A 13419-nucleotide genomic window follows, 5' to 3' on the forward strand; every position below is an offset into this window, starting at 1 on the left:
GATGTTTTTCACTATAGAATCATATTGCAAGTGCACGTGCATTTGCAATATGGTTCAATGGACAATTACCATATGAAATTTGACATGCTCAAAAATGCTAAATTGACTGGCCCGATGAACTCGGGATGGCTGGGCAGTGATTCTGGTTCATCTCAATCGCTCGTTAGGGTTGATTTCAGAATGTCCATTAGGTGATGTTTTTTCACTATAGAATCATATTGCAAATGCACGTGCATTGTTGTGCAACTGGTAACCCAAAAATAAAAATAAGGTGATTTCTATATGTCCATTTGTTTATGTTTTCTTACTTTTGCAAAGTCACTGTGCATTTGCAATATGGTTCAATGGGCAGGTACCATCAGGAATTTGTCATGCTATAACAATCCTGCAGGAATGTGAAATTGACTGGCCCGATGAACTCGGGATGGCTGGGCAGTGATTCTGGTTCATCTCAATCGCTCGTTAGGGTTGATTTCAGAATGTCCATTAGGTGGTGTTTTTTCACTATAGAATCATATTGCAAATGCACGTGCATTGTTGTGCAACTGGTAACCCAAAAATAAAAATAAGGTGATTTCTATATGTCCATTTGTTTATGTTTTCTTACTTTTGCAAAGTCACTGCATTTGCAATATGGTTCAATGGGCAGGTACCATCACGATTTTGTCATGCTATAAAAATCCTGCAGGAATGCAAAATTGACTGGTCTGATGAACACAGGATGGCCGAGCAGTGATAGTTGTACATTTCCATCACTCGTTGTGTTGATTTCATCATGTCCATTAGGTGATGTTTTTCACTATAGAATCATATTGCAAGTGCGCGTGCATTTGCAATATGGTTCAATGGACAATTACCATATGAAATTTGACATGCTCAAAAATGCTAAATTGACTGGCCTGATGAACACAGGGTGGCCGAGCAGTGATAGTTGTACCTTTCCATCACTCGTTGTGTTGATTTCATCATGTCCATTTGTTTATGTTTTCTCACTTTTGCAAAGTCACTGTGCATTTGCAATATGGTTCAATGGGCAGGTACCATCACAAATTTGTCATGCTATAAAAACCCTGCAGGAATGTGAAATTGACTGGCCCGATGAACTCGGGATGGCTGGGCAGTGATTCTGGTTCATCTCAATGGCTCGTTAGGGTTGATTTCAGAATGTCACTTTTGGTGATGGTACCTCACTGTTTAAACATATTGCAAATGGACAAGAGTCACCAGCAAGTCACCGTCCATCAGTCAATTAGATATCATTCTGACAACAAACTGATACAAACTGACACTAAACCCACTTTTTCCAACTCGTTTAGTAGCCAACTATCACATACTTCAGAGCTGGCCCAAAATTCACAACGCCTTATGTTCAAACCATAAAAAAAACATAAAACACGTAGTTACGTTCTAGCTGCGGGTCCATTTCTTATGTTATGTGTAGGCCTAGCTGAGGCGACCCCGAATCCCGAGTTTCGGCTCGATAGGTCCTTTGGCGCCCGAGTAAAACCCTAATTGGTGCTGAAAATCCACTTTTTCAATGCCTTGCTATGGGGTCCTTGAATGAGCTATCGGACCGAAACGTTGGGGTCCGTCTCTATGGGCCGAGCCGGTTTCAATGCACCTAGTCTTGTGTCTCTGAGACATTTCTAAATGTCGCCATTTTCGTAATGGTCAAAATGAATTGAAGTCATTGCAAATGTACGAGGCTATTTCTCGGTCCGAGAACCTTCTAGAGCCACCTAACTCACCACGCACTATCGACCCGAGGTCTAGAACAGGTTTCTAAAGTTTCGAACTCTAGGTCTGACGGTTCTTTTTAGCTCGAACAAAGCTAACTATTGGAGGCACTGTCTGTCTCTACAAACCCCAATACGTCCCTCCTTCCAAGTTGTGTGTCTGTGTGATTTAGTTTTCCTTTGAAATTTTATGGGAAAAATGACTGATTTACAGTTCATGGGGTTGCCTAATCACACATATGAAGTTTTGGACAGATCTGACTTTTTTAACCCCTCGAAACAGCCCCTGAGACACCAATTAAGGCACTTCCGGTTGGCACAGGAAGCTATAAGTCAACACATATCCTCACTGTGGTATGCTTTTACAGAATCCTGAGTTTTAAGTCCTTACGTTAAGAATTGACTGATTTACACAGGGTTGAATGCACTATGTCTATCAAACTGCAGGCAGGGTATGGAAAAACACTTTTAGGGTGATTTTAACCACTTCCGGTTGGTCCAGGAAGCTTAGAATCAACACAGGTAGACCTCATACTGCCCTGATGGACTGTTACTAAAGACAGGTTCATACGGCATTCATAACCCATATAGACTTCAGGTTGAATTTAGGGGTGCAGGCAATGTATTCCTATGGGGAGACAAGTCAATGCAAACTGTTTGAAGTAAACACCTTCTTTTAACTATTAAGGGTTAATGCCACACGGTCAAGGTTAGGCTTGCACGGATCGGAAGGACCTTAGGAACGTACCTGAGGTCAAATTGTGCTTCTCACCCTAAAGGTTCTCTCACTGTCACCCAAAAGCAAATGACGTGGTGGGGCAGGCTTAATTTTGGGCCTACTTTTCTCATGGTCGCTGCGCTCAGACCGAGCGAGCTACGGTCAAGCGGGATATCTCGTTGAACTCGGCACGGCCTAGAGATTATGTTTATGCCATTGCCTGCTCTCTGTGTCTTTGAGCACCGCCATGGCATTCTGAAATCAACACAAAAATGGCATCACCATAGTCTCCAGACTGTGCCGAGTTCAACGAGACGCCCCGCTTGACAGCCCCGCTTGACAGTTTTCGAGATAAGGCCCCGTCGTGAATCGTGATGTTTTGTCCAATAGCAATATGATTGCTTATGCCCTCTTGTGGGAATTTCCGGGACGGCGGAAAATGACCTAAATCTTATTATTTTTGTAAAACGGAAACCGAATGTCCGACAAAGTTTATTTGATGACTTCCTGGTAGGTCCGGCCCTGCCGCTGGCCCGACGCCGTCCGCACTATGTCTTTACAAGCGATTTCGGACGTCTAGTAAGGGACCGTACATTTGCAATATGGACTTTCTCACTAACCATACAGGTACTGCCGAAATCTTCCCTTAAGGTATGAAAAACCTTAGCATTTATATTTATCTCGAGAAGGACAATGTTGGTCCAGTGTGTTTGTGTGTATATGTACGCCTATACGCCATGAAAGTGACTAGCCACTTCATCATTCTTCCAGAGTCAGTCCCCTAATTATTTTGAATTGGCTTTGCGATTATACATTACATTTGTGAAAATGCAGTTGTTTAAAATATATATTTATCAGAATATATTTGTGATTGCGGCTGAATTTACTCCTGCCAAATGCCTTTTAATATAATGTTGCGCTGACGAACATTGCGCTACATTTTTGCCCTTTTAAGGCCATTCAAAAAGCTAACAAACATTAGAAAACTACAGGTCTACTTCCTTGAAAATGTTGCTGCACTTTTGATGCACGTTAACACAACCATTGGAACAAAGTGTTGTTGTTTCGTAAACTCCATGTTCAGTTGGATGAGAGCACGAATGGCCAGCGATCAAGCGTCAGGGTCAATTACACCACAAGTCTCTGTGGCGCAACTTGGTTAGCATGTTAGACTGTTAATCTAAAGGTTGGTGGTTCGAGTCCACCCAGGGACGACAGTTCTCAGTTTGTTGTGCTCCATGATGTGGATGTGACATCCTGAACCTGTAAGGAGATTCCTCTTATTTTACCCTGCTGATGGTCAATGCCAACACAAGCCTCTCCAGTGCAATCAGTTAGCGTGTTTGACTGTCAATCTAAAGGTTAGTGCTTCGACACCACCCAGGGATGACATTTTTCAGATTGTGGAGATGTGAACTGACCCTTCCTGACTTGGCGTGAGCTTCCATGAGACTTTGGCCTCCTGAGGGTCAGTATAACCACAAGTCTCTGTGGTGCAATTGGTTGGTGCGTTAGACTGTTAATTTAAAAGTTGGTGATTTGAGCCCACCCAGGGATGCTGTCTTTCTGTTTCTAGTGATATGGAAGACCTTCCTGGCCTTACAGTAAGCTTGCTTTTGACCTGCTGTGTTTCCTGTTGTCACATGTGATTGGTGTGTTGTTGAACATGAAAGATGACAAGTTACGATACCTACTGGTAAAATGCCTGTCAATGGTCTCTGATCTTCTGTTACTCAATAGCTTGATCATTCTGTGTTCTCCAAGGAACATGTAATTTATTCTTATTAATCTGGCTGGTATGACAACGTAAATGATGTCAATCTGGCATGAAAAACCTTAGCATTTATATTTATCTCGCTTCTAAGGACAATGTTGGTCCAGTGTGTTTGTGTGTATATGTACGCCTATACGCCATGAAAGTGACTAGCCACTTCATCATTCTTCCGGAGTCAGTCCCCTAATAATTTTGAATGGGCTTGGCGATTATATATTACATTTGTGAAAATGCAGTTGTTTAAAATATATATTTATCAGAATATATTTGTGATTGCGGCTGAATTTACTCCTGCCAAATGCCTTTTAATATAATGTTGCGCTGACGAACATTGCAATACATTTTTGCCCTTTTAAGGCCATTCAAAAAGCTAACAAACATTAGAAAACTACAGGTCTACTTCCTTGAAAATGTTGCTGCACTTTTGATGCACGTTAACACAACCATTGGAACAAAGTGTTGTTGTTTCGTAAACTCCATGTTCAGTTGGATGAGAGCACGAATGGCCAGCGATCAAGCGTCAGGGTCAATTACACCACAAGTCTCTGTGGCGCAATTGGTTAGCGCGTTAGACTGTTAATCTAAAGGTTGGTGGTTCGAGTCCACCCAGGGACGACAGTTCTCAGTTTGTTGTGCTCCATGATGTGGATGTGACATCCTGAACCTGTAAGGAGATTCCTCTTATTTTACCCTGCTGATGGTCAATGCCAACACAAGCCCTCTCCAGTGCAATCAGTTAGCGTGTTTGACTGTCAATCTAAAGGTTAGTGCTTCGACACCACCCAGGGATGACATTTTTCAGATTGTGGAGATGTGAACTGACCCTTCCTGACTTGGCGTGAGCTTCCATGAGACTTTGGCCTCCTGAGGGTCAGTATAACCACAAGTCTCTGTGGTGCAATTGGTTGGTGCGTTAGACTGTTAATTTAAAAGTTGGTGATTTGAGCCCACCCAGGGATGCTGTCTTTCTGTTTCTAGTGATATGGAAGACCTTCCTGGCCTTACAGTAAGCTTGCTTTTGACCTGCTGTGTTTCCTGTTGTCACATGTGATTGGTGTGTTGTTGAACATGAAAGATGACAAGTTATGATACCTACTGGTAAAATGCCTGTCAATGGTCTCTGATCTTCTGTTACTCAATAGCTTGATCATTCTGTGTTCTCCAAGGAACATGTCATTTATTCTTATTAATCTGGCTGGTATGACAACGTAAATGATGTCAATCTGGCATGTAGGGGAAGACCCCCCTGTATTGGACAAAAATGAATGGCAAGATATTGGCAGTGGCCAAACCATATACACATTGTCCAATACCACCCAATTTGGCGTTGATTCATGCAAAGCATATTGCAAATGCCATATGGCTATTGCCAGTTGTAACACTAAAAATTCAACAGGTGGCGAATCCGCTCCACCGTGGTTTTTCATATTTGATATGTAACCCAAGTCAACGTCCAAAAGCAAAATTTTGAAAAAATGATTTTTTTGTAAAAAACTTATCACCCCTTTAAAAAAGTGCTTTCTGGACCGTTTTTGAATACACTTTTGAAATTCTTTTTTTTTTTTTTTTTACGATTTTTTTGTCAATTACACATGTGTAAGAACTGTATGAATACACTTTTGTCCAATTTTATTATCATAATTTTTTTTTTTTTTTTTTTTTTTACATGCGCATAAGGAATATGTTTTGTCCATTTTCAATATGATTTCAAACGAAGTCAAAAGTCAAAAATGTCAAAATTTTGTAAAAATTTCACCACACCCTTAAAAAGTGCTTTCTGGACCGTTTTTCGAAATTCTTTCAAATTTTGTGTCAATTACACACGTATAAGAACTGTATCAACATACTTTAGTTGTATTTTAATATCATATATATATTTTTTTCTTTTTACTTGTGCATAAGGAATATGATTTGTCCATTTACAATATGATTTCATAGGAAGTCAAAAGTCAAAGTCAAAATTCACTTTTTTTGGGGCCAAATGCCATATGAAATTTGACATGCTCAAAAATGTTAAATTGACTGGTCTGATGAACACAGGATGGCCGAGCAGTGATAGTTGTACATTTCCATCACTCGTTGTGTTGATTTCATCATGTCCATTAGGTGATGTTTTTTCACTATAGAATCATATTGCAAGTGCGCATGCATTTGCAATATGGTTCAATGGACAATTACCATATGAAATTTGACATGCTCAAAAATGCTAAATTGACTGGCCCGATGAACTCGGGATGGCTGGGCAGTGATTCTGGTTCATCTCAATCGCTCGTTAGGGTTGATTTCAGAATGTCCATTAGGTGATGTTTTTCACTATAGAATCATATTGCAAATGCACGTGCATTGTTGTGCAACTGGTAACCCAAAAATAAAAATAAGGTGATTTCTATATGTCCATTTGTTTATGTTTTCTTACTTTTGCAAAGTCACTGTGCATTTGCAATATGGTTCAATGGGCAGGTACCATCAGGAATTTGTCATGCTATAACAATCCTGCAGGAATGTGAAATTGACTGGCCCGATGAACTCGGGATGGCTGGGCAGTGATTCTGGTTCATCTCAATCGCTCGTTAGGGTTGATTTCAGAATGTCCATTAGGTGGTGTTTTTCACTATAGAATCATATTGCAAATGCACGTGCATTGTTGTGCAACTGGTAACCCAAAAATAAAAATAAGGTGATTTCTATATGTCCATTTGTTTATGTTTTCTTACTTTTGCAAAGTCACTGCATTTGCAATATGGTTCAATGGGCAGGTACCATCACGATTTTGTCATGCTATAAAAATCCTGCAGGAATGCAAAATTGACTGGTCTGATGAACACAGGATGGCCGAGCAGTGATAGTTGTACATTTCCATCACTCGTTGTGTTGATTTCATCATGTCCATTAGGTGATTTTTTTCACTATAGAATCATATTGCAAGTGCGCGTGCATTTGCAATATGGTTCAATGGACAATTACCATATGAAATTTGACATGCTCAAAAATGCTAAATTGACTGGCCTGATGAACACAGGGTGGCCGAGCAGTGATAGTTGTACCTTTCCATCACTCGTTGTGTTGATTTCATCATGTCCATTTGTTTATGTTTTCTCACTTTTGCAAAGTCACTGTGCATTTGCAATATGGTTCAATGGGCAGGTACCATCACAAATTTGTCATGCTATAAAAACCCTGCAGGAATGTGAAATTGACTGGCCCGATGAACTCGGGATGGCTGGGCAGTGATTCTGGTTCATCTCAATGGCTCGTTAGGGTTGATTTCAGAATGTCACTTTTGGTGATGGTACCTCACTGTTTAAACATATTGCAAATGGACAAGAGTCACCAGCAAGTCACCGTCCATCAGTCAATTAGATATCATTCTGACAACAAACTGATACAAACTGACACTAAACCCACTTTTTCCAACTCGTTTAGTAGCCAACTATCACATACTTCAGAGCTGGCCCAAAATTCACAACGCCTTATGTTCAAACCATAAAAAAACATAAAACACGTAGTTACGTTCTAGCTGCGGGTCCATTTCTTATGTTATGTGTAGGCCTAGCTGAGGCGACCCCGAATCCCGAGTTTCGGCTCGATAGGTCCTTTGGTGCCCGAGTAAAACCCTAATTGGTGCTGAAAATCCACTTTTTCAATGCCTTGCTATGGGGTCCTTGAATGAGCTATCGGACCGAAACGTTGGGGTCCGTCTCTATGGGCCGAGCCGGTTTCAATGCACCTAGTCTTGTGTCTCTGAGACATTTCTAAATGTCGCCATTTTCGTAATGGTCAAAATGAATTGAAGTCATTGCAAATGTACGAGGCTATTTCTCGGTCCGAGAACCTTCTAGAGCCACCTAACTCACCACGCACTATCGACCTGAGGTCTAGAACAGGTTTCTAAAGTTTCGGAACTCTAGGTCTGACGGTTCTTTTTAGCTCGAACAAAGCTAACTATTGGAGGCACTGTCTGTCTCTACAAACCCCAATACGTCCCTCCTTCCAAGTTGTGTGTCTGTGTGATTTAGTTTTCCTTTGAAATTTTATGGGAAAAATGACTGATTTACAGTTCATGGGGTTGCCTAATCACACATATGAAGTTTTGGACAGATCTGACTTTTTTAACCCCTCGAAACAGCCCCTGAGACACCAATTAAGGCACTTCCGGTTGGCACAGGAAGCTATAAGTCAACACATATCCTCACTGTGGTATGCTTTTACAGAATCCTGAGTTTTAAGTCCTTACGTTAAGAATTGACTGATTTACACAGGGTTGAATGCACTATGTCTATCAAACTGCAGGCAGGGTATGGAAAAACACTTTTAGGGTGATTTTAACCACTTCCGGTTGGTCCAGGAAGCTTAGAATCAACACAGGTAGACCTCATACTGCCCTGATGGACTGTTACTAAAGACAGGTTCATACGGCATTCATAACCCATATAGACTTCAGGTTGAATTTAGGGGTGCAGGCAATGTATTCCTATGGGGAGACAAGTCAATGCAAACTGTTTGAAGTAAACACCTTCTTTTAACTATTAAGGGTTAATGCCACACGGTCAAGGTTAGGCTTGCACGGATCGGAAGGACCTTAGGAACGTACCTGAGGTCAAATTGTGCTTCTCACCCTAAAGGTTCTCTCACTGTCACCCAAAAGCAAATGACGTGGTGGGGCAGGCTTAATTTTGGGCCTACTTTTCTCATGGTCGCTGCGCTCAGACCGAGCGAGCTACGGTCAAGCGGGATATCTCGTTGAACTCGGCACGGCCTAGAGATTATGTTTATGCCATTGCCTGCTCTCTGTGTCTTTGAGCACCGCCATGGCATTCTGAAATCAACACAAAAAATGGCATCACCATAGTCTCCAGACTGTGCCGAGTTCAACGAGACGCCCGCTTGACAGCCCCGCTTGACAGTTTTCTTTAAGGCCCGTCGTGAATCGTGATGTTTTGTCCAATAGCAATATGATTGCTTATGCCCTCTTGTGGGAATTTCCGGGACGTTTAGGAAAAATGACCTAAATCTTATTATTTTTGTAAACGAAACCGAATGTCCGACAAAGTTTATTTGATGACTTCCTGGTAGGTCCAGGCCCTGCCGCTAAATAAACGCATGTCTTGATTTTACAAGCGATTTTAACGTCTAGTAAGGGACCGTACATTTGCAATATGGACTTTCTCACTAACCATACAGGTACTGCCGAAATCTTCCCTTAAGGTATGAAAAACCTTAGCATTTATATTTATCTCGAGAAGGACAATGTTCTTCAGGGTCCAGTGTGTTTGTGTGTATATGTACGCCTATACGCCATGAAAGTGACTAGCCACTTCATCATTCTTCCAGAGTCAGTCCCTAATTATTTTGAATTGGCTTTGCGATTATACATTACATTTGTGAAAATGCAGTTGTTTAAAATATATATTTATCAGAATATATTTGTGATTGCGGCTGAATTTACTCCTGCCAAATGCCTTTTAATATAATGTTGCGCTGACGAACATTGCGCTACATTTTTGCCCTTTTAAGGCCATTCAAAAAGCTAACAAACATTAGAAAACTACAGGTCTACTTCCTTGAAAATGTTGCTGCACTTTTGATGCACGTTAACACAACCATTGGAACAAAGTGTTGTTGTTTCGTAAACTCCATGTTCAGTTGGATGAGAGCACGAATGGCCAGCGATCAAGCGTCAGGGTCAATTACACCACAAGTCTCTGTGGCGCAACTTTTTAGCATGTTAGACTGTTAATCTAAAGGTTGGTGGTTCGAGTCCACCCAGGGACGACAGTTCTCAGTTTGTTGTGCTCCATGATGTGGATGTGACATCCTGAACCTGTAAGGAGATTCCTCTTATTTTACCCTGCTGATGGTCAATGCCAACACAAGCCTCTCCAGTGCAATCAGTTAGCGTGTTTGACTGTCAATCTAAAGGTTAGTGCTTCGACACCACCCAGGGATGACATTTTTCAGATTGTGGAGATGTGAACTGACCCTTCCTGACTTGGCGTGAGCTTCCATGAGACTTTGGCCTCCTGAGGGTCAGTATAACCACAAGTCTCTGTGGTGCAATTGGTTGGTGCGTTAGACTGTTAATTTAAAAGTTGGTGATTTGAGCCCACCCAGGGATGCTGTCTTTCTGTTTCTAGTGATATGGAAGACCTTCCTGGCCTTACAGTAAGCTTGCTTTTGACCTGCTGTGTTTCCTGTTGTCACATGTGATTGGTGTGTTGTTGAACATGAAAGATGACAAGTTACGATACCTACTGGTAAAATGCCTGTCAATGGTCTCTGATCTTCTGTTACTCAATAGCTTGATCATTCTGTGTTCTCCAAGGAACATGTAATTTATTCTTATTAATCTGGCTGGTATGACAACGTAAATGATGTCAATCTGGCATGAAAAACCTTAGCATTTATATTTATCTCAAGAAGGACAATGTTGGTCCAGTGTGTTTGTGTGTATATGTACGCCTATACGCCATGAAAGTGACTAGCCACTTCATCATTCTTCCGGAGTCAGTCCCCTAATAATTTTGAATGGGCTTGGCGATTATATATTACATTTGTGAAAATGCAGTTGTTTAAAATATATATTTATCAGAATATATTTGTGATTGCGGCTGAATTTACTCCTGCCAAATGCCTTTTAATATAATGTTGCGCTGACAGAACATTGCGCTACATTTTTGCCCTTTTAAGGCCATTCAAAAAGCTAACAAACATTAGAAAACTACAGGTCTACTTCCTTGAAAATGTTGCTGCACTTTTGATGCACGTTAACACAACCATTGGAACAAAGTGTTGTTGTTTCGTAAACTCCATGTTCAGTTGGATGAGAGCACGAATGGCCAGCGATCAAGCATCAGGGTCAATTACACCACAAGTCTCTGTGGCGCAATTGGTTAGCGCGTTAGACTGTTAATCTAAAGGTTGGTGGTTCGAGTCCACCCAGGGACGACAGTTCTCAGTTTGTTGTGCTCCATGATGTGGATGTGACATCCTGAACCTGTAAGAGATTCCTCTTATTTTACCCTGCTGATGGTCAATGCCAACACAAGCCTCTCCAGTGCAATCAGTTAGCGTGTTTGACTGTCAATCTAAAGGTTAGTGCTTCGACACCACCCAGGGATGACATTTTTCAGATTGTGGAGATGTGAACTGACCCTTCCTGACTTGGCGTGAGCTTCCATGAGACTTTGGCCTCCTGAGGGTCAGTATAACCACAAGTCTCTGTGGTGCAATTGGTTGGTGCTGTTAATTTACTGTTAATTTAAAAGTTGGTGATTTGAGCCCACCCAGGGATGCTGTCTTTCTGTTTCTAGTGATATGGAAGACCTTCCTGGCCTTACAGTAAGCTTGCTTTTGACCTGCTGTGTTTCCTGTTGTCACATGTGATTGGTGTGTTGTTGAACATGAAAGATGACAAGTTATGATACCTACTGGTAAAATGCCTGTCAATGGTCTCTGATCTTCTGTTACTCAATAGCTTGATCATTCTGTGTTCTCCAAGGAACATGTCATTTATTCTTATTAATCTGGCTGGTATGACAACGTAAATGATGTCAATCTGGCATGTAGGGGAAGACCCCCCCTGTATTGGACAAAAATGAATGGCAAGATATTGGCAGTGGCCAAACCATATACACATTGTCCAATACCACCCAATTTGGCGTTGATTCATGCAAAGCATATTGCAAATGCCATATGGCTATTGCCAGTTGTAACACTAAAAATTCAACAGGTGGCGAATCCGCTCCACCGTGGTTTTTCATATTTGATATGTAACCCAAGTCAACGTCCAAAAGCAAAATTTTGAAAAAATGATTTTTTTGTAAAAAACTTATCACCCCTTTAAAAAAGTGCTTTCTGGACCGTTTTTCGAAATTCTTTCGATTTTTTTGTCAATTACACATGTGTAAGAACTGTATGAATACACTTTTGTCCAATTTTATTATCATAATTTTTTTTTTTTTTTACATGCGCATAAGGAATATGTTTTGTCCATTTTCAATATGATTTCAAACGAAGTCAAAAGTCAAAAATGTCAAAATTTTGTAAAAATTTCACCACACCCTTAAAAAGTGCTTTCTGGACCGTTTTTCGAAATTCTTTCAAATTTTGTGTCAATTACACACGTATAAGAACTGTATCAACATACTTTAGTTGTATTTTAATATCATATATATTTTTTTTCTTTTTACTTGTGCATAAGGAATATGATTTGTCCATTTACAATATGATTTCATAGGAAGTCAAAAGTCAAAGTCAAAATTCACTTTTTTTGGGGGCCAAATGCCATATGAAATTTGACATGCTCAAAAATGTTAAATTGACTGGTCTGATGAACACAGGATGGCCGAGCAGTGATAGTTGTACATTTCCATCACTCGTTGTGTTGATTTCATCATGTCCATTAGGTGATGTTTTTTCACTATAGAATCATATTGCAAGTGCGCATGCATTTGCAATATGGTTCAATGGACAATTACCATATGAAATTTGACATGCTCAAAAATGCTAAATTGACTGGCCCGATGAACTCGGGATGGCTGGGCAGTGATTCTGGTTCATCTCAATCGCTCGTTAGGGTTGATTTCAGAATGTCCATTAGGTGATGTTTTTTCACTATAGAATCATATTGCAAATGCACGTGCATTGTTGTGCAACTGGTAACCCAAAAATAAAAATAAGGTGATTTCTATATGTCCATTTGTTTATGTTTTCTTACTTTTGCAAAGTCACTGTGCATTTGCAATATGGTTCAATGGGCAGGTACCATCAGGAATTTGTCATGCTATAACAATCCTGCAGGAATGTGAAATTGACTGGCCCGATGAACTCGGGATGGCTGGGCAGTGATTCTGGTTCATCTCAATCGCTCGTTAGGGTTGATTTCAGAATGTCCATTAGGTGGTGTTTTTTCACTATAGAATCATATTGCAAATGCACGTGCATTGTTGTGCAACTGGTAACCCAAAAATAAAAAATAAGGTGATTTCTATATGTCCATTTGTTTATGTTTTCTTACTTTTGCAAAGTCACTGCATTTGCAATATGGTTCAATGGGCAGGTACCATCACGATTTTGTCATGCTATAAAAATCCTGCAGGAATGCAAAATTGACTGGTCTGATGAACACAGGATGGCCGAGCAGTGATAGTTGTACATTTCCATCACTCGTTGTGTTGATTTCATCATGTCCA

At 40.7% G+C, this 13419-nt stretch overlaps 2 non-coding genes across 2 annotated transcripts; both read left to right on the plus strand.

Annotated features, from left to right (window-relative positions):
- Positions 1-4769: 4769 nt before the first annotated feature.
- Positions 4770-4843, plus strand: trnan-guu (transfer RNA asparagine (anticodon GUU)). Its single transcript has one exon. It is a non-coding gene; the product is annotated as a tRNA-Asn (tRNA).
- Positions 4844-11099: 6256 nt separating this feature from the next.
- On the plus strand, positions 11100-11173 carry trnan-guu (transfer RNA asparagine (anticodon GUU)). Its single transcript has one exon. It is a non-coding gene; the product is annotated as a tRNA-Asn (tRNA).
- Positions 11174-13419: the final 2246 nt, after the last annotated feature.

Source organism: Oncorhynchus nerka, linkage group LG8 (genome assembly GCF_034236695.1).
Source record: "Oncorhynchus nerka isolate Pitt River linkage group LG8, Oner_Uvic_2.0, whole genome shotgun sequence".
Lineage (NCBI taxonomy): Eukaryota > Metazoa > Chordata > Actinopteri > Salmoniformes > Salmonidae > Oncorhynchus > Oncorhynchus nerka.